Here is a 22,893-nt window from a genome sequence, read left to right as displayed (position 1 = left end):
CTAGACTGCAGTTACAGCGGAGTTACAGTTACAGTTGGGGTAGCCACTGTAGCCGAAAGCACACCTGTCACACTGTTGTCCCCAGTAACCCTGCTTACAGTGGCAGGATCCAGCCGTGAGGTCTGTGGGACCAGACAGGGGGAGAGGCTTCAGCAATAAACATATGGCAGCTAGATCAGTGTATAGAGGAGAACTGTGGTGGGTGGTTAAGTAGTAGCATACCTCCTTCAGCCTGGGACTGGTCTGGGACACATGCTGGGGAGCCTGCTGGGTCACAGGAGCAGGGCTGACACGGGTCTAAGCTCTCTGGACTCACCTGGAGGGAACAGGGGAGCAGGAGACTCAGGCCAGGAAAAACTCTTAAACCTAGTCACGATACAAAGCTATAGATACAAAGTGAGATTGCTATTTAGTATTCACTAATATGCGCTTCATTCATTGCTTGGATCCTAGTCAACTGGGATCAACAGTACCAGTACATACACCAGTGGTTCTGTAGTAGCCATCAGCACAGGTCTGGCATATACCACGGCTATGACAAAAATGTATTTTTACTGCTCTAATTAGGTTGGAAACCTGTTTATAATAGCAGTAAGGCATCTCAGGGGTTTGTGGTATATGGCCAATATACCACAGCTAAGGCCTGCATCGAGAACAGCCCTTAGCTGTGGTATGTTGGCCATATACCACACCCGTCGGGCCTTATTGCTTAAGTTTATCACTGTGTGGTCTTACTCTCACAGGCGTGATGATTTAGGAAGGTCCCAGCCATCCAGGGTTTCTGCTTGTAGCGGGGCAACAGGGGTCACAGTTCTCTCCACACGTGTTGTGTTCACACTCACAACTGAATTTCTGACAGTGGATCAAATGACGCCATGTTGCAGTGTCACCATCACTGAAGGAGAGACTCAGATCTTTTCACCCAAGAGACAACTGGAGCACACTTCACACGAGGGCTGCAGGTTAAAAAGCATTGTTTCCCTTTGATATTACTGTCAAACGGTACATGAACTGTGCCCATGGAGAGAAAATATTGCTCACTGTATGATTACAGTGTAGAGAAGGGGCCATAGAGAATGTAAGTTGACTGACATACCTTGGTCTGGTTGTTCAGGGGACAGGCTTTAGCATGATCATAGCAGCTACACATCCCTCCAACTGAAATGTCTTTGATAGAGTAGTAATACTGGAAATACAAACAACAACAAAAAACAAGTTGAGAAAAATGGAGATCACTGGCATGAATATTTCTATCATATACTGGCTACTTCTACAAAGCTACAGCACAGTCTAGTTTATTCAAAGACACTCATTGGTATTCAGTGTTTATTTCTGAGAGAGTGAGAGATAATTTCATCCACAATTTCATAATTTATGTCCCTTTGGTATGACTAAATTGAACAGTATTTTGTAAATGATAAATTCCTCGCTCAATATAAGCCCTGCAATCTGTCCGGTAATTATGTGTCACACAGGAGCTCACTGGGTGACTGATTGTGTAGGCCAAAGTCAACACATGATGAGGTGGATGTTGCTCAGAAAGGAACAGATTTCTTAATTATAGCCATTTTTAATTAAGACCCATCTGTCTGGTGAGCACAATGTAATCAACATGCCGCCATGGCCATTTCACCACTGGTGCTGGGTAGAAAGGAATACAGTAGCGGCTCACAGATAGAATACATGATGCTATATGAAAGTGATCGTGATGCGTGGTCATCAACACGTTGCTTCGTTCTAACCCGCCTGGTCACGATTGGATCGACATCGCGGGGATCGTTTAAGGCCAGGGTCATGAGGTTGACGTTGAGGGTTCTGATTCGCTGGAACTGTAGGCGGATGTAGCGTGCAGAGGTGAAGTTCAGTAAGGTTGGGGAGGGGTCATCGGCACTCGGCCTTCCATTGATCAGAGAGGTGTGGATCTATGCCCCAGGTGCAAATTGTGAGAGACAAAGCACCGAATGGTATGGATTCTTAGTAAGTTATACAGGAAAAGGGAGATCTTTAGTGACCTCTATTCAAGCTTTTCCTGCACATATTTAACAAATACTGAATTCAATCTCTACTCAGCAAATCCATAAAACAGCCCCATAACAACATTTACAGCACTCTATTGCTGTGGTAAGAAAAAAATACATTATTAATGGATCTAGTAAGAAAAAAAGTGATTTGGTTGCAGCTATGAAGGGTTAACCGTGTCTGGTTGCTAATTAAGGCTGTGTGGTTAGCTTGGTTGTTTTTGAAGAAGTCGGGGAGAGTGACATTTCAATATAAGATCTGCGATGCTTTGACACCCGCCTACGACTCATTAGGATTTCGCTGTGATCACGCTTTACGCTTTCTGTCACTATCTAAAAGGAGCTGGCTGACAGGAGCTCCTGATTGTCTGAGCAGAGCTGGGGGGGGTTTGGTGGCATTATGGACTGCACTGCTTCAATACTGTCAGTGAGAGCAGACTGTGCGATCAGTTATCACAATTAAAAGGAGTTGCTCTGATACACAGCTGATCAAGGCAGTGTTGCTGTTTGTGGAGTGAGCGTGTGTTGATGTGTGTGTATGCATTTCTGTATTCTTATTTGTGTGAGGTAGGCTTTCCTTATCCAAATCCTCAATGAAAACAAATATGGAAACCAGCACACCAGGTAATAAAATGTGCCATGTGCCTAGACTGTATGCCTAACTTGTAAACAAGATGTATAATGTTAAAACCTCTTAGAGATCCCTTATATCCCATTCCTGCTCGAATCCCGTTAACGGGATTGATTTGACAACATCCAGTGAAATTGCAGCGCGCCAAATTCAAGAACAGAAATACTCATAATAAGAATTCATATAACACACAAGTGTTATACATCAAAATACAGCTTCACTTCTTGTTAATCCTGCCGCAGTGTCAGATTTCAAAAAGGCTTTACGGCGAAAGCAGACCATGCGATTTTCTGAGGACAGCACCCCGCATACAAACACATGAAAATTATATTTCAACCAGCCAGGTGCGACACAAAAGTCAGAAATAACTATATAATTCATGCCTTACCTTTGAAGATTTTCTTCTGTTGGCACTTCAAAATGTCCCAGAAACATCACAAATGGTCCTTTTGTTCGATAAATTCCTTCTTTATATCCCCAAAATGTCCATTTATTTGGCGCGTTTGATTCAGAAATACACCGGTTTCAACTCGCCCAACATGACTACAAAGTATCTAATAAGTTAACTGTTAACCTGGTCCAAACATTTCAAACAACGTTCCTCATCCAAACTTAGGTATCCTAAAACGTAAATAATCGATAAAATTTAAGACAGGATATACTATTTTCAATACAGGTTGAAAACAAAGTGAAGCGCGTTCCAGGTCGCGCGCACCAGAAGACTTGAGTCCCTTTGAGTGACACATGGAAAGGAAAGGAATACTTCTTCATTTCTCAAAGGAAAAACATCAACCATGTTCTAAAGACTGTTGCCATCTAGTGGAGGCCATAGGAACTGCAAGCATATTTCTATTAAAAAGGGATTACCATAGAAAACAAATGGAAAACACATTGAGCTCAAAAACTAATTTCCCTGGATGGATTGTGCTCGGGGTTTCGCCTGCCAAATCAGTTATGTTATACTCACAGACATTATTCAGACAGTTGTAGAAACTTCAGAGTGTTTTCTATCCAAATCTACTAATAATATGCATATCCTAGCTTCTGTGCCTGAGTTGCAGGCAGTTTACTTTGGGCACACTTTTCATCCGGATGTGAAAATACTGCCCCCTAGCCCAAAGAGGCAACTGTGTTGATCACAACTTAAATCACAAAATGTGAGAAGCTGGTGAGTGACTTCAAAGCTGACTGATGTAATTTCATTAAACCCCAACACAGCACTTAAATACTAATGTAGTTGGCAATCAAATGTTAGCAGCAAATGGCTTCCATTGAAGCAAGTGAATAAATGTGCTGGTGGTCTTATTTCATGTGGGCCATGGGTGAATCTAATATATTACAGTTAAATGTAATAAAAGTTGTATGTTGTGCATTTGAATTGAAATTGGATTGCAATTGGAAGTGTTTAACAAACATAATCATATCTACTTTAAAAATGAGTCCCTGTAACTCCCAAGTGGCGCAGCGGTCTAAGGCATTGCATCTAGAGGCGTCACTACAGACCCTTGTTCGATTCCGGGCTGTATCACAACCGACCTTGATTGGGAGTCCAATATGGCAGCGCACAATTAGCCCAGCGTCGTCCGGTTTAGGATTTGGCCGGGATAGGCTCTCATTGTAAATAAGAATTTGTTCTTAACTGACTTGCCTAGTTAAATAAAGGATAGATAAGAGTAGCTGTTATGCCACTGCTGACCCCTATGCCCTTTCAGTGATGCTATATGCTGACCCTTGACCTCTCCATTCTCTAGGGGTTGGATTTTGGAGTAGAAAGAGGTGCAGATGACCTCATCGTCGCGGGTGTAAGATGGCAGTCCGGTGCGGGGCAGAATGTTGAAGCGAGTGAGGCACTCGGTGTCCGTGATGGTGTAGTACTGCCAGGGGGGAAAAGGTCACCCCGTCCAGAGAACGCTCCAGCGCCCAGTTACCTGGCCTGGGGGAGTTGGCAGCCTTCAGGATCCTATATGCTATCTGGTACACCTTAGAGGGAAGTAGAATTCACATATAACTCAGAAGCTTAGCTTAAATAATTAATTGAATCTTGAAAGCCCATCCATTTTTTTATGTGTTCTTTTTTGTAACTTTTTTTTGTAAATATTTATATCTTATTTTAAATATATTAATATATTTTTATTGTTTATTATTTTCTTTGAAAGTCCTTCCTTTGTGTCCTGTGAATGTATTGGCCCCGAGATTCATATGAGAAGTTTCATATTCAGGTTAAGAAAACACATCTGCTCGTTCAATACGATACTGACACATTCATAGACAAGTGTAAGTCAGCTCAGTCATGTTTGATAGGAAAACCAGAGACAGTAAAATAAATAATCCTGTCAGGGAGCATGGTCAAGATTATCCTTATGAAGTCTCCACTCCTGTACAGTATTCTCTACAATATGGAGTCCTTCCTTTTACGTTTCCAATGGAAACACTTATGTACATGCTTTATCTCCGTCCTGGTACATTCAGAGACAGCCAAAGCTGATCTGCCCTCAGGTACTCCACCACTGAATAGCTGAAAAGACTAGATCATGGAAATAAAAGACTGGATCATGGGAATACATACAGTACTGTACCCTCGAAGGACACGCGAATTTCATCAAGCAGTAAATGACAGCTCCTCTAGAAAAACGAGAAGCACAGGGGAAAGGCGACATTCCACCTTATTTGACAAAACACACAGCTCTTTTGTCTCTGACTTCTTCTTGTTAATATGTCTCCCAACGACTCAGAAAAATAAACGACCATGGCACAATCAACATAAAAAATGACTCACGGTTTGCCTCTCATCTACAGTAGATAACTGTGTAGCGTTTCGGTGTTTACAATAGAGAGAGCGCCACTCAACCCAGTACTCATCCCCTGCACTGAAACCCAATAGGATTCTGTCCAGGTAGCAGGGGAAATCTCACAAAGCCTCATTGTTTCCTTGATTCAGATGGAGCAGGAAAGCAGGAAGGCTGGCTGATGGTGTCCTCACACAGCGTAAGGGGTAGGTGGGGGGGATGTTTTCCTTAATGTGCGTCCTACCTGACAGGTCGCTCCTACCAGGTGGCGTGGCGAGAATCCGTCTCTGCACCACGTGCTCTCACCACTGGTGTCCCCCAGGGCTCAGTTCTAGGCCCTCTCCTATTCTCGCTATACACCAAGTCACTTGGCTCTGTCATATCCTCACATGGTCTCTCCTATCATTGCTACGCAGACGACACACAATTAATCTTCTCCTTTCCCCCTTCTGATAACCAGGTGGCGAATCGCATCTCTGCATGTCTGGCAGACATATCAGTGTGGATGACGGATCACCACCTCAAGCTGAACCTTGGCAAGACGGAGCTGCTCTTCCTCCCGGGGAAGGACTGCCCGTTCCATGATCTCGCCATCACGGTTGACAACTCCATTGTGTCCTCCTCCCAGAGTGCTAAGAGCCTTGGACAACACCCTGTCGTTCTCCGCTAACATCAAGGCAGTGACCCAATCCTGTAGGTTCATGCTCTACCAACATTCGCAGAGTACGACCCTGCCTTACACAGGAAGCGGCGCAGGTCCTAATCCAGGCACTTGTCATCTCCCGTCTGGATTACTGCAACTCGCTGTTGGCGGGGCTCCCTGCCTGTGCCATTAAACCCCTACAACTCATCCAGAACGCCGCAGCTCGTCTGGTGTTCAACCTTCCCAAGTTCTCTCACGTCACCCCGCTCCTCCGCACACTCCACTGGCTTCCAGTTGAAGCTCGCATCTGCTACAAGACCATGGTGCTTGCCTACGGAGCTGTGAGGGGACCGGCACTTCCGTACCTTCAGGCTCTGATCAGTCCCTACACCCAAAGAAGGGCACTGCGTTCATCCACCTCTGGCCTGCTCGCCTCCCTACCTCTGCGGAAGCACAGTTCCCGCTCAGCCCAGTCAAAACTGTTCGCTGCTCTGGCACCCCAATGGTGGAACCATCTCCCTCATGACGCCAGGACAGTGGAGTCAATCACCACCTTCCGGAGACACCTGAAACCCCACCTCTTTAAGAAATACCTGGGATAGGATAAAGTAATCCTTCTAACCCCCCCCCCACCATCCCCCCCCCCAAAAAATATATAGATGTACTATTGTAAAGTGGTTGTTCCACTGGATATCATAAGGTGATTGCACCAATTTGTAAGTCGCTCTGGATAAGAGCGTCTGCTAAATGATGTAAATGTAATGATTAAAGCGGAGTAGTGGAGTCTGGGGAGAAGGAGAAACGAGAGCTCTTAAGTTTGCAGGGCAGAGCGTGACTTGTTAACCACGGTCAAAACAAAAGTGTTGGAGTCACAACATGACCGTGTGGATTCCAAGCCAGGACTAGTTTCGAGCTACCAGCCCGGATACATCAGTGACAATAGAGTCAACGCCTGCTTTGCTGTAATTCTTTGCTCCTACTTACTAATCTCTAAGCATTAGTCACATTGACAGCCTTTGAAATAGTTGTGGGTAATTTTAAACATAACAACAACAAAAATCAGCCGATTTGGGAGATATTTGTTTGTTTGCACATATTCTTTGTTTTGATCAAAAATTAAGTCAGAGGAGGTTTGCTGTTCCTAAAAATCTGCAGTCGCTATAAAGAATCTGAATCTAGAGCATACATGACAAGGGAATAGCAGTAGTGTGTAAAGTAAAGTAGAAGTAAAACTTGGAAAACAGCAAAATAGAAAGGTCAGGTCTTGGTTCTGTGATAGATAACCTGCAAACGTCAACCATTTAAATTACTCTGCCCGAGCTAAAGAATAGAATGAAGATAACTGAGCGTAGGGAGACTATTTTCCAACTATCACAGAAGTGATAAAGAATATCCATTAAACCATCTCTTTAATTACTTTGAAATGAGGCCTATGATGCCAGAGAATTTTGAGGCGATATCTATACTATAGGTCCATTTTTATTTAAATCCACAAAGATGTAGGCTAGCTTTAGCTACAGATAAAGCTAGGTCGCGTCACTGTCATTCTCAACAGGAGGTTGAGGTGCCAGAGGTCCATGGTGTGGGTTTGTTCTGTGTGCCCAAAGGTGCAAAGAATAATCCCTACAATACGTAGCTAACACCTGATTTGTATTTCAAACTAAGTCCAGAGCCACTCACTGACAAAACACCTCCATGTCTACAAATAGCATACCAACTATCTGTCATGTAGAGTATGTGATTAGTTAGCTGTCATATATAATATAATTCAAACATGACCTCTGTGCTCACGTCCTGTGTATGAATAACACGTTTTTTCTCTGACTTAGACATACAGCATGATCGAAGGATGTCTATGTGGATTTCATATTTTTTATTTGGGTTTTTTCATATTATCAGACACAAAAACATACCAAAATGTTCCATAGTATTTATGCTCCTGATCAGATCTCCATCGGAGAGTCTGCGCTAAAGCCTTTGGAACATCAACTAATAACTGATTGGACCACGTCAGTCAAACTGGGCAAAAATACAGGGCATAATGACTACAATTCACAGTCTAATCGAAAAGTGGCCCAGACGCCAAGACACACACACACACACACACACACACACACACACACACACACACACACACACACACACACACACACACACACACACACACACACACACACACACACACCTCCAACAGTGTCTGTCATTATTCAGATTTCCACTCCAGCAGGGGCTCCTGGATAACGAGGGGGAAATGAGAGCGCTGATGTCACGGGCGATAACGATACGTTCACACACATCACCAACAGCGCCAGTAGCACAAACTCATTTACCGCAGGAGATGACAGCAAGCACAGTGACTGGCCGCCGGGGAAATGTGCCTGAATGGAGCACAAATAGGATTACATTTTACAGGACACTGATGGCGAAAACACTTTGCATACAGGCCCATGGACAAAACTAGCCCAGCCATGAGGGAGGGAGTGACAGAACTTAATAGGGAGTTGTTCCTTGCCACTGTGCTTCTGCTTGCTTGCCCTTTGGGCTCTAGGCCGTGGTTACTGTAAATACCTTTGTGACAAATGTTGTTGTAAAAAGGGCCATAAAGGCAAAACACAAATTGGATGTTGGGTGTTTACTGTTGGAATCAGTGGATATCAATTAAATTATTCTCAATCAATGTCTACTGCATGCAACTACTGATTAATCCATATTCATGGTGAAATAGTAGAACCTTGGTAAATAACCCTCATTATAAACTGGGTGGTTCGAGCCCTGACTGCTGATTGGCTAAATGCTGTGGTATATCAGACCATATACCATGTGTATGACAAAAAAAATATATATTTACTGGTCTAATTATGTTGGTAACCAGTTTATAATAGCAATAAGACACCTCGAGGGTTTGTGGTACAGTATATGGTCAATATACCAATATACCAGGTACTCCGCGTTGCGTTGTGCCTTTAGTCATGGTATATTGGCCATATATCACATCTCCTCAGGCCTTATTGCTTAAATATGCCATTATATTAAAAAAATGTTGAACAGATGGATTTGCTGAGGGGGAAAGCTATTTCCAAAAAGTAGGCCTATTATCTCAGCAATTGTTTACTCTTAATGTCATATGGGACATTACATAATTGTTTTACTTAAATCTAATCTCCTTGAAACTCCCTAATCTGCCAAACAGTTTGAGCTGGGACAATGTGTATAGTTAAAGTGATTCCATCACCGTGGTGACAGGCCAGACAGAGATGAGCATGGCAAAATTAGAATTGCAAAATTGCTGCCTCGACACTACTTGTGTCAGATTTCAATCGCTAATTAAACATGGGCAGGTATGATTTATGGATGCTTGATGCCCTCAGTGAGACTGTACCGCTCAGATGCAGTATTTGGGTCAATTCCACATGTTTATTACAGTTGAAGTCAGAAGTTTACATACACTTATGTTGGAGTCAATAAACTTGTTTTTCAACCACTCCACACATTTCTTGTTAAGAATAGTTTTGGCAAGTCGGTTAGGATATCTACTTTGTGCATGACACAAGTAATTTTTCCAACAATTGTTTACAGACAGATTATTTCACTTATAATTCACTGCATCACAATTTCAGTGGGTCAGAAAATTCCAGAAAATGATATCATGGCTTTATAAGCTTCTGATACGCTAATTGACATAATTTGAGTCAAATGGAGGTGTACCTGTGGATGTATTTCAAGGCCTACCTTCAAACTCAGTGCCTCTTTGCTTGACGTCATGGGAAAATCAAAAGAAATCAGACCTCCACAAGTCTGGTTCATCCTTGGGAGCAATTTCCCAACGCCTGAAGGTACCACGTTCATCTGTACAAACAATAGTACACAAGTATAAACACCATGGGATGACGCAGTCATACCGTTCAGGATGGAGACGCGTTCTGCCTCCTCGAGATAAACGTACTTTGGTGCGAAAAGTGCAAATCAATCCCAGAACAACAGCAAAGGACCTTGTGAAGATGCAAAAGTATCTGTATCCACAGTAAAACGAGTCCTATATCGACATAACCTGAAAGGCCGCTCAGCAAGGAAGAAACCACTGTTCCAAAACCGCCATAAAAAGCCAGACTACGGTTTGCAACTGCACATGGGGACAAAGATCGTACTTTTTGGAGAAATGTCCTCTGGTCTGATGAAACAAAAATAGAACTGTTTGGCCATAATGACCATCGTTATGTTTGGAGGAAAAAGGGGGAGGCTTGCAAGTCGAAGAACATCATCCCAACCGTGAAGAACGGGGGTGGCAGCATCATGTTGTGGGGGTGCTTTGCTGCAGGAGGAACAGGTGCACTTCACAAAATAGATGGCATCATGAGGTAGGAAATTTTGTGGATATATTGAAGCAACATCTCAAGACATCAGTCAGGAAGTTAAAGCTTGGTCGCAAATGAGTCTTCCAAATGGACAATGACCCCAAGCATACTTCCAAAGTTGTGGCAAAAGTCAAGGTATTGGAGTGGCCATCACAAAGCCCTGACCTCAATTCTATAGAAAATTTGTGGGCAGAACTGAAAAAGCGTGTGCGTGCAAGGAGGCCTAGAAACCTGACTCAGTTACACCAGCTCTGTCAGGAGGAATGGGACAAAATTCACCCAACTTATTGTGGGAAGCTTGTGGAAGGCTACCCGAAACGTTTGACCCAAGTTAAACAATTTAAAGGCAATGCTACATGTAAACTTCTGACCCACTGGGAATGTGATGAAAGAAACAAAAGCTGAAATAAATAATGCTCTCTGCTATTATTCTGACATTTCACATTCTTAAAATAAAGTGGTGATCCTAATTGACCTAAAACAGGGAATTTTTACTATGATTAAATGTCAGGAATTGTGAAAAACGGAGTTTAAATGTAGTTGGCTAAGTTGTATGTACACTTCCGACTTCAACTGTACATCCATAATTTGAGGTGTGTCCCAAATAGGGGTTGACTGTGTCCCAAATAGCTCCCTATTCCTTTTATGGTGCACTACTTTTGAACATGACCCATAGGGCTCTGGTCAAATGTAGAGCACTATGTAGGGAATAAGGTGCCATTTGGGACGCATTTCAGGCCTCCATGACCCAACTAAGCAGTGTAGGCTAGAGTCCAGGGAGCAGGCAGCACAGATATCAGAGAGACTGACGGGCCAGACAGACAGACAGACCTTGTTCAGTGATTACACAAGTCTCTCAGAAAGGTCATTGCTCTGTAAATGCTTTTAGACAATAATTATCGGCGAAGAGGTCTTCTTGTCTGGAAGAAAAGAGAAGAAATGGACTCGTCATCATTTATCTTATCTCCGTTCCATAATGAGACTTTCATTTTTCTGGTAATTTCAGGTCTGACTGAAAGGACATTTTTGTTAATTTACATTTAGCTTGTCATTGTGGGCACTCCTGATATGAAATACTATACATTCCCACCATATTAGTACACCATTAGGGAGAGACAATGTTTGAGTCCACATTTTCCTCATCCACATCTTACAACTGCATGCCTGATGAGTAATTAGCCATGTAAGAATAGGCCTGAACATGACCATGTTATAAGCAGATTCATACTCCTTATTGTGAATCAATTGGAAATGCTTTAAATTAATGATTTCCATCATAAATGGTAGAAAAACTATTAAACTGCGTAATCAAGAGGGCAACTTTAATCATTTAATGCTCTATAAGCAACGTTTCTTCATTAGCAGGCTCCTTACAGTTTCCATGGTTTCTAACTAGCAATGAAATGTCAGAAATAAGTAGCCTATGATTGAGAGTGTTCAATCATCTGATATCCAGCAGCTCTTAAGTGACAAGTCACACGCTAACTCATTGCTCCTATCTTCAAACACTGTCTCCTTAATTATAATCCTTTGTTTCATCTCATTGTTATTCCTAGAGCACCACCCGATTGAATATGCCATCGATGGGACTAACAGATGATGGCAGAGCCCCAGCATTAAGAACGGCATGGACTACCATTACGTCACTGTCACTCTGGATTTACAGCAGGTAGGCCCAGATCTGTTAGTGCTGTATAGCTAACTCCTCTGGTCGTTGTCTGGCATGACAATAACCATAGGAGTTGGCAAGATGGCACCAACAGATCTGGGACCAGGCTCACTGTAAATCCTATTGAAACTGTAAAGCCACTTGTCAGCCAACTTCCCAGACCCGGTCCACAGTGTAGCCTAATTTACTTGGCAGCCTTATGTGACACATACACGTTTGTTTAGTCTGGTTTGGATAGAGTGTTTGTAAAGATGCTGGCTGTAGACTTTGAAATGCTATGAGATATTATGTGTAACTCATCATGTGAGATGCACAAGTGGCTGAGAAGAGGGTTGTTGTAGTTGAACTCTGTGTAACCCCCATGGCTGTGTGACTATCTGAAAAAAACTGTTTTGGATTTCAAGCTCTCTCAGGAGAGGAACAGTACCACTGAATCACACCAACATTAGTTTTGTTTCCATATTCCCTCTGTCAATTACTTGACATGAAAAATAAATGAAAAGTTCCATACAAATATTTTCTTGGACACTGACACTACAGCTATCACTTTCTAAAATGGATCATTTTTTCTTACCAGCAACTCGCCCACTTCTTTGCACTCTTGCTCAACACAATATCTCAGTTGCAGTGAAAATGGCCTTTAGACTAAGAGTGCAGCCATCCTTAGAACAGTTTGAGATGAACCCTAGCGGAAACATAGCATGAAAGTAGTTGTCACGGGTATGTAGGGCAGGAGGAAGGAGCAGAGTCAAATGCAGGATGTGATAGTTCAGTAGGCCGAAGTTTAATGGCACTCAACACGCTAGGTGTATCAACAACACAGAGATCGCAGAAAACCCCAAAAGGGAAACAGGTAATCCAGATGAAGAGGCGAAAATACGCACGGGGCGCAACCCCGCTTAAATCGATACTCCAAATAATAAAATGCTGGAGCAACATACAAAGTACAACCACACTGCCCGCTGACAATCAAAAATAATCCCGCACAACACACAACACCCACAGGAACAAACTAAATACCCCCCCCCCACTAATGACAGAAATGAAAACAGGTGCGGACTTAGACAGACAAAACACAACGAACACAGAAACATAGATCGGACCATTTTCTGTGGATACTGTGACAGTACCCCTCCCCTGACGCGCGGCTCCCGCAGCGCGCCGGCCTCGGGGTCGACCCGGAGGGCGAGGCGCCGGCCGGTCCGGACGGAGACGATGGAACTCCTGGAGCATAGTGGGATCCAAAATGTCCCTCACCGGAACCCAGCACCTCTCCTCCGGGCCGTACCCCTCCCAGTCCACGAGGTACTGCAGGCCCCCTACTTGACGCCGGGAGTCCAGGATGGCCCGGACTGTGTACGCCGGGGCCCCCCCGATGTCCAGGGGGGTGGAGGGACCTCCCGCACCTCAGCGTCCTGCAGTGGACCAGCTACCACCGGCCTGAGGAGAGACACATGAAACGAGGGGTTAATACGGTAATGTGAAGGGAGTTGTAACCTATAACACACCTCGTTTATTCTCCTCAGGACTTTGAACGGCCCCACAAATCGCGGACCCAGCTTCCGGCAGGGCAGGCGGAGGGGCAGGTTCCGGGTCGAGAGCCAGACTCTATCCCCCGGATGATACACGGGGGCCTCACTGCGGCGGCGGTCAGCGCTCTCCTTCTGTCGCCTGATAGCCCGCTTCAGGCACTCCTGGACAGCACTCTAGGTCTCCTGAGAGCGCTGTACCCATTCCTCCACCACAGGAGCTTCCGTCTGGCTCTGCTGCCAGGGCACCAGGACCGGCTGATAACCTAATACGATTTGAAAAGGTGACAGGTTAGTGGAGGAGTGGCGTTGAGAGTTCTGGGCCATTTCGGCCCATGGCACAAACCTCGCCCACTCCCCTGGCCGGTCCTGGCAGTACGACCGCAGAAACCTGCCCACATCCTGGTTGATGCGTTCTACCTGCCCATTACTTTCGGGTGGAAACCCGAGGTCAGGCTAACCGAGACCCCCAGCCTCTCCATAAACGACTTCCACACTCTGGAAGTGAACTGGGGACCCCGATCAGATACGATGTCCTCGGGCACCCCGTAGTGCCGGAAGACATGGGTGTATAGGGCCTCCGCGTTCTGTAGGGCCGTAGGAAGACCGGGCAACGGGAGCAGACGGCAGGACTTCGAGAACCGATCCACAACAACCAGGATCGTCGTGTTCCCCTGAGATGGCGGGAGATCCGTTAGGAAATCCACCGAGAGGTGAGACCAAGGTCGCTGTGGAACGGGGAGGGGCTGTAATTTCCCTCGAGGCAGGTGCCTAGGAGCCTTGCACTGGGCGCACACCGAACAGGAAGAGACATAGTGTCTTACATCCTCAGCCAAGGTGGGCCACCAGTACTTCCCTTTCAGGCCTCGCACTGTCCGTTCCACCCCAGGATGACCCGAGGAGGGTAAGGTGTGGGCCCATCGGATCAGGCGATCGCGAACACCAAGCAGAACGAACTTCAGACCCGCGGGACATTGGGGCGGAGTGGGTTCTGACTGAACCGCCCGCTCGATGTCCACATCCACCTCCCATACTACCGGCGCCACTAGACAGGACGCAGGGAGTATGGGAGCGGGATCGATGGTCCTCTCCTCGGTGTCATAGAGACGTGACAGTGCGTCGGCCTTCCGGTTCCGAGAACCCGGAATGTATGAAAGGGTGAACTGGAACCTAGTAAAGAACATAGCCCACCTGGCTTGACGAGGATTCAGTCTCCTCGCTACCCGGATGTACTCCAGGTTACAGTGGTCGGTCCAGATGAGAAAAGGGTGACGTGCCCCCTCAGCCACACTGTCAAAGCCTTGACCACGGCAAACAACTCCCTGTCCCCCACATCGTAGTTGCGCTCCGCCGGGCTTAGCTTCCTAGAAAAGAAAGCGCAGGGGCGGAGCTTCAGAGGAGCACCCGAACGCTGCGACAGAACTGCTCCTACCCCAGCCTCGGACGCGTCCATCTCCACTACGAATGGCAAAAAGGGATCCGGATGCGCCAGCACCGGAGCGTCAGTAAACAGAACCTTCAGATGACGGAAGGCCCTGTCCGCCTCCGCCGACCACCGCAGCCGCACCGGACCCCCTTTCAGCAGTGAGGTAATGGGAGCTGCCACCTGACCAAAACCCCAGATAAACCTCCGGTAATAATTGGCGAACCCCAAAAACTGTTGCACCTCCTTCACCGTGGTAGGGGTAGGCCAATTACGCACAGCCGTAACGCGGTCACATTCCATCACCACCCCTGTGGTGGAAATGCGATATCCTAGGAAAGAGACGGCTTGTTTGGAGAACTCACATTTCTCAGCCTTGACGTATAGGTTATGCTCCAGCAGCCGCCCAAGCACTCTGCGCACCAAAGCCACATGCTCGGCGCGGGTGGCGGAGTAAATCAAGATGTCATCGATGTACACCACCACACCCTGTCCGAGCATGTCTCGGAGAACCTCGTCCACAAAGGATTGGAAGACAGTGGGAGCATTTTTTAACCCATACGGCATGACGAGGTACTCATAATGGCCAGATGTGGTACTAAATGCGGTTTTCCACTCATCTCCCCCTCGGATACGCACCAGATTATACACGCTCCTGAGATCTAGTTTGGTGATGAAGCACGCCCCGTGGAATGACTCCACTGCCGTAGCAATGAGAGGTAGTGGGTAACTGAACCCCACTGTGATGGAATTCAGACCTCTATAGTCAATGCACGGGCGCAGGCCTCCCTCCTTCTTCTTCACAAAAAAGAAACTCGAGGAGACGGGTGATTTAGATGGCCGAATGTATCCCTGTCTCAAGGACTCAGTGACGTATGTTTCCATAGCCACCGTCTCCTCCTGAGACAGAGGATACACATGGCTCTTAGGAAGGACCGTGTCAGCTTGGAGGTTTATAGCACAATCCCCCTGTCGATGGGGTGGTAATTGAGTCGCCTTCATTTTACTGAAGGCGATAGCCAAATCGGCATATTCAGAAGGAATGTGCATGGTAGAGACTTGGTCTGGACTCTCCACCGTAGTTGCACCGATGGAAACTCCTACACACCTACGTGAGCACTCCCTCGACCACCCCTTAAGAGCCCTCTGTCTCCACGAAATCTGAGGGTTGTGAGTGGCTAGCCAGGGGATTCCCAGTACCACTGGAAACGCCGGGGAGTCGATGGGGTATAGGCTGATACGTTCCACATGACCCCAACGTCGTCATAACCAGTGGCACAGTAACCTCCCCCACTTCGCCGGAGCCTAGCGGTCGACTATCTAGGGCGTGCACAGGGAAGGGGTGGTCCAGCTGAACCAGGGGAATCCCTAACCTATTAGCGACCCCACTGTCCATAAAACTCCCAGCTGCACCTGAATCGACTAGTGCCTTATACTGGGAGTGAGGGGGAAAAAAATCGGGAAAACAAACGGAAGTGTACATGTGGTCGACAGGGGGCTCTGGGTGTGTATGGTGCTGACTCACCTGGGGGGGTCGATGTAGTGCTCTGCCTGCCCTCCGGACTCCTGGGTGGACCCCTCCAGCACCGGTCCGCAGTGTGTCCTCTGCGTCCACAGTGGGTGCAGGAGAGGCCCCCCCCCCCCTCCGGTCTTCCTCGGAGCAGCTCCTCCTATCTCCATGGGCAGTGGAGCAGGAGGGCTGGGAGGTGGAATGAACAGACCCCGACTAGAACGTCCCCGGGTAGCCAGCAGGTGGTCCAGTCTGATGGACAAATCCACCAGCTGGTCGAGGGTGATGGCGTGGTCCCTACAAGCCAGCTCCCGGCGGACATCCTCATTGAGACTGCAGAGATAGTGATCCATCAGGGCCCCTCATTCCACCCCGATCCCGCGGTGAGAGTCCGGAACTCCAGGGCGAAGTCCTGAGCGCTCCTCGTCCCCTGTCTCAAATGGAACAGCCGTTCACCCGCCGCCTTGCCCTCCGGGGGATGATCGAATACCGCCCGGAAGCGATGGGTGAATTCCGGGTAGTCACCCCGAGCCGAGTCTGGGCCCTCCCAGACCGCGTTGGCCCATTCCAGGGCTCTACCCGTAAGACAGGAGACGAGGACGCTCACTCTCTCCTCGTCGGAGGGAGAGGGGCGGACGGTCGCCAGGTACAGTTCTATCTGGAGCAAAAACCCCTTACACCCAGCGGCCGTCCCATCAAACTCCCTCGGTGGCGTAATCCGAATCCCGATCGAGCCCACTTCAGGGGGTGTCGGTAGGGGCACCGGCTGAGCAACCGGAGCTGGTCTGGTAGGGGAGGTATCTCTCTCCCAGCTCTCCAGTCGGGCCAGTACTTGGTCCATCGCCGAGCCCAGGCGGTGGAGGAGGCTGGCGTGCTGCGACACCTGCTCAGCTACTGAAGGCGCTTCAGCTCCTGCTGACTCCATAATAGTTTCTGTGGTGCTGGATTCTGTCACGGGTATGTAGGGCAGGAGGAAGGAGCAGAGTCAAATGCAGGATGTGATAGTTCAGTAGGCCGAAGTTTAATGGCACTCAACACGCTAGGTGTATCAACAACACAGAGATCGCAGAAAACCCCAAAAGGGAAACAGGTAATCCAGATGAAGAGGCGAAAATACGCACGGGGGCAACCCCGCTTAAATCGATACTCCAAATAATAAAATGCTGGAGCAACATACAAAGTACAACCACACTGCCCGCTGACAATCAAAAATAATCCCGCACAACACACAACACCCACAGGAACAAACTAAATACCCCCCCCCACTAATGACAGAAACGAAAACAGGTGCGGACTTAGACAGACAAAACACAATGAACACAGAAACATAGATCGGTGGCAGCTAGTAGACCGGCGACGACGACCGCCGAGCGCCGCCCGGCAGAGGAGGGGCACCATTTTCTGTGGATACTAAAACAGTAGTTGTGTTTATGCCCACAATCATTATTTAAATTGGCACACTTGACAGGGTGTCTGGACTGCTGATTTCTTCCTTGTGTACCCTTCAAGCATGTGTGTTCCGTAAGAGACTGTACTTCCTCATATCAGCATGATATACCTGATATCTCTGTAATGACTCCCCAACTATTGACCTACAACAGGAAATTATTCAAACTCTGGAGACTCTCTGAATACAATACAGTAGTGTGCTGGATCTCTGTGACTTCTGGGTTCAAGGGCTGGTAGTGTGTGTGTGTGTGTGTGTGTGTGTGTGTGTGTGTGTGTGTGTGTGTGTGTGTGTGTGTGTGTGTGTGTGTGTGTGTGTGTGTGTGTGTGTGTGTGTGTGTGTGTGTGTGTGTGTGCTTGCATGTGAGAGAGCAAGAGAGAGAGAGGAACAAAAAGAGGGGGGATCCTGAGGCTAGACTGTGATTAGTTTGGTAGGGGGTATGGTAACTCAGCCTTGGGACATCCATACCACAAACCCTAACCTTAACCCTTACCCTAACCTTAACCCTTAAATAACCCTAACCTTAACCATTTAAATGTCCACGTCAAATGGGGAGTTGCATGAGTTGGACGTCCCAAAGATACTGGACAGCAAGGACCCAGGCCAGTGTGACAGGTCTGACTCAGAGTTCACCGAGAGGAAAATGAGACTCAGCCGGTATGAGAATACATAGTAGAGCCATGTTCTATAAGGTTTATACCCACAGTCTCCCCTAGCTCATGGTACTGTAGAGGGAGGGAGGGAGGGAGGGAGGGAGGGAGGGAGGGAGGGAGGGAGGGAGGGAGGGAGGGACAGCATCCTTCATACATACAGAACTGTTGATGTCAAGCATTGGCAGAAATACGACCCCAACGGTAGAGATTTCCAATCTGGCAATGGTAGGAATAGCTGAGACATCATGTCACAATCAAGGCCGGTGTTTGATGCATCTCTGCCACTCCATAAAAAAAACCAGACACAACGGTTTCTGCTTTCAAATTAAATACAGTATGGGGCCGTTAGTTCAGAGGAGTTTCAATGGGAACGTAGATGAAAAATATCCAAGGGGGAGTGGATAGAAGGGAGCCGTACTTGGTTCTGAGATAGTGAGAGCGAGAGGAGGAGCGAGAGTGTGAGAGAGAGAGAGAGAGAGAGAGAGAGAGATTCATGTTGTCCCCTGTTCTGTTATGCATCTGTATGGAAAGCGAACACTGACTGAGTCTATATCAAAGACTGGGCCCATTGCTCCAAAATGGCTCCCAGCTGTTCCTCCAGATGTCCAGGCCAAATGAACTGTGAAGAACATCTGAAATCCAAGTCAAGCTGCAGAAAATAAAGTTTTACGGATGCCTATGAGGAACTCTATGGCGCGAGTAACGCTGACATTCACCGACCGATGAAGATCTAGGTCTAATAACACTGGCCTAACTGTTATAGATCAGATTATAAAGTATTATGGTACCGTACAACCTCAAAAAAATACACCGTATCCCATGACTTCTTGAACTGGAAGCAATATTTGGTTAATGTCCGTCTGCATCTTTATACTGTGAGTTTCTCCTCACTCACCAAGCCAATAACCCAGCCTGTTTAATATACAGTGTCTAGCTCCATTTGCAGAACCACATTCAACACAGCAGGGACTATTTGCTGTTAATTAGAGTGGAGCAGTTGTCTAAAAGCGTAGGAGTGAATATCAGTAAAGAAGCAAGGCATTTGACTAGGATTAAAGAGACATGAAATCATTGCTTTCATGAGGCTGATACTTACATGGGGACCTTAGAATACAACAGAGCTCTGAATATGGAAGGTTAATACAGAAAGACCCTCCTACATTCTATTTTTAATTTTTTTATTTGATCTGTACTGGGGTCAAGATTTCAAATTCTCATCAGAGGCACAGAGGGAGGAACAATCAAGGAATAAGAAAGTACTATCATCAGCTATTATCATACTTTACATTATTACTGGATAATGACCCAACTTTAGAAACCCCAAAATGAGTGTTACGAAAATGTCAATGTAAGGCTAAGTACCTCACACTGGTATCACACTGGCCTTTTTAACTGACACAAGGTGTATTTGAGGCATAAATGTTCAGACAATTGTGTCCCAAATACAGATGTTGGGTCTCAATTTGATCGCTCTTTTGTTGCTGAGAATTTTCTTGCAACTTTGTAGTATATTTGAGTTTTAAAAAGGCTTCTAAAGATTGTAATTTACATTTAGAAATTTCAGACTGTGTTTGCCTTAACAAAAAAATAGATCAACCCCTACAAAAATGTCCATAAATTATAATCCACATAATAATTCACATTTCCTGTTGCTGCAGGAATATTTTCCTGCTGTAGCAAACTAGCTCAAATTAAGATCCTACATCTGTACTGCTTCTCTATTTATTTCTAATATTGCTAAGCCAAACAGGCTGTGTGTACTACAAGGATATTTGCTGCTGCTATTGTATACACATATTTTATTGAATAAGGAGGGGGTGGGTTTTGATTGTGGGCCTGTGTTTGGTATGTGAAGTATGGATGACAAGGCTGGGTTCATTCTTTCCCTCCGTGCTTTCTCCAGCCTCCAATCAATACTACTGTGGATGGCGCTCCCATTCATATCATGCTTCTGCTGATTGTTCATTCAAGTTGATAAAACTAATTCATGTCAACTCCTCAGCCAGGGTTGTCTGCAGTCATGCCCCAGATTCTTAGAAAGAGATGGATCTTTGGCTCCTATCAGCTAACAGTTTTCCCAGTGTGGTTCCTTTCCCTGCATTCAAAATGAATGTCTGTCTGGCCTACATGTTCAAAACTCTGACAGCCCCAATGTCAAAAATAAACAAGCATACAGCACTATCGGTGTATTTGAAAGATTCCAGTTTGTTTTGAAACATCTGCTTCACATTTAGAATACTTAGTTGATATATGCAACATTACTTGCTTATAATGCCTCATAAACATAGTTCATGTCATCCAGTCATTTCATCCAGTATACAAGGAAAATACACAGTTTATAACAACATATAAGCTTAGGCCTATAGGCTACTTCGGGACTCCTGCTCTCCAAGATAGTGAGCAGTTAAAACTCATGGAACAGTGATGAAGGCCCTGCTCTGACATATGCCAGTAGACAGTTTAGTTGTCCTTGAGATCCGTGTTCACATTAGAGACTTTAATCCTGATGCTTAATGTGTCTGGCAAAATAAATTGACAGAGTGCATCTTAAAGGGGTCACGCAGCAGCCCATTGAATGATACAGCAACATTTATTTTTCATCTTGCCTGTATTCATCATCATGGCAGGGTGCACCTTTACACGCTACATTATATCTGCTCAATGCCAAAGCCCAGTGGCGTGGCACTCAATCACTCCTCTAGGTGGGTCACCTGTCCAGCCCTGCAACAGCTAGTCTCAAACGTGTGTGTGTGTGTGTGTGTGTGTGTGTGTGTGTGTGTGTGTGTGTGTGTGTGTGTGTGTGTGTGTGTGTGTGTGTGTACTCTCCAACACGCATCAGTCTCACACTGCACGCATACTGCAGGAGATCGATACAGGCCTGACACCAGGACAGCATCACCACGACAACCCCAAAGATGGATACATATTCTCAAATAGGAATCCAACTAAAACAGCCATCCTTAACATGAAATACAAATTTGTGCATGAATGGTGATGGCTTGCAAAGCCCACTGTGACATGTGGATTAATGAAACTCAGTGTGGCTACCGGTAAGTAACCTTGTTTTTTTGTTGAAACTATTGATAAAAAAAACATTCCATTAGCTATTGTTTATCCCTTTCTTCTTTTTTAAGGGCTGGAAGTGTATTCACGTCCCACATGAGGTGATGAGGGATTGAGAGCCACCAGACAATTATGGAACAGTTAAGACCTCTGTAATGCAATCTTAAGAGGGAGGAGAGGGGGTTAGAGCCCCCACCACTGACTAGCAGGCTTTAATGAAACAACATACCGTTTCCCTAGTAACTACATCTGTGGACATGTACTAAGAAATGAATGACTTCCTTAATAGAGGATAATGATACTTGTAATTTGCAATTTTTTTCATTTTAGCAATCAGTAATTCATTAGTGTCTTAAAAAGCTGGGTTCAGACAGAGATGGCAAGAGTTGGAGAGAAAATATGAGGCGGACAGTCAGACAGACAGGAAGCCTGACAGAGCATGATGTTATACTGTACAAGCCACTTCCACATGTCCTGAAGTGCTCTAGGATTACACTGAAAACACAGATCCTCTCTGTTCCTAGACTATCAACGAGCAGGAAACACATTGTATTCTTTTTCATCATCATCACCATCTAAATTATCGTTATTTCAGCATAGAGTAGCTGTAATAGCCAAAACAAATTCAGTTCACAAGACATTCTATGATCTGAATTGCTGTTTGATTCTAAAAATGAATAAAATGAATTATTTTTTTTAAACACAACATGAATCCAACATGGTATCAATGAAGGTGAGCTGCCTGAACCGTGAGTGACATCTGAGGGCTTTTCAAATGCCTGCTGCACTTCAAGAAGAAAATCCACTCATGATGCATTCAATCAATGTTTGATTCACTGCCTTGAACAATGCACTGTCACCGGATCTAAGATTCATCATAGTCAAGGTTGCATCATAACACAACATAAACATCAATCACCGGCCAGTCAAATAAACCCACTCTTCTTCTAGGAATACAAATAGGAAAGGACAGAGCACTCAGAGATGTCTTTATTGAAAAGGTATTTAACTGTTTCAGAATAATTTCTCTCTTTCTAAATGGAGTCATTGTAATCATGAGCATAGCAGAATGTTGTTGTGTTTGCAGATGTAGGATTTTAATTTGATCACCCTGTTGCAGGAGAACTTTGCTGAAAGTTTGTTATTCTTAAGTTTGTATTTGCACTTTG

The 22,893-nt window shown here is 45.7% G+C and overlaps 1 pseudogene; it reads right to left on the bottom strand.

Annotated features, from left to right (window-relative positions):
• On the bottom strand, positions 1 to 17,486 carry LOC123723874 (laminin subunit alpha-2-like; annotated as a pseudogene).
• Between the last annotated feature and the right edge of the window lie 5,407 nt (positions 17,487 to 22,893).

This window comes from Salmo salar, chromosome ssa15 (assembly GCF_905237065.1).
Source record: "Salmo salar chromosome ssa15, Ssal_v3.1, whole genome shotgun sequence".
NCBI classification, from domain to species: Eukaryota; Metazoa; Chordata; class Actinopteri; order Salmoniformes; family Salmonidae; genus Salmo; species Salmo salar.
Note: the sequence above shows the minus strand (reverse complement) of the source record. Positions and strands in the feature narration are given on the sequence as shown.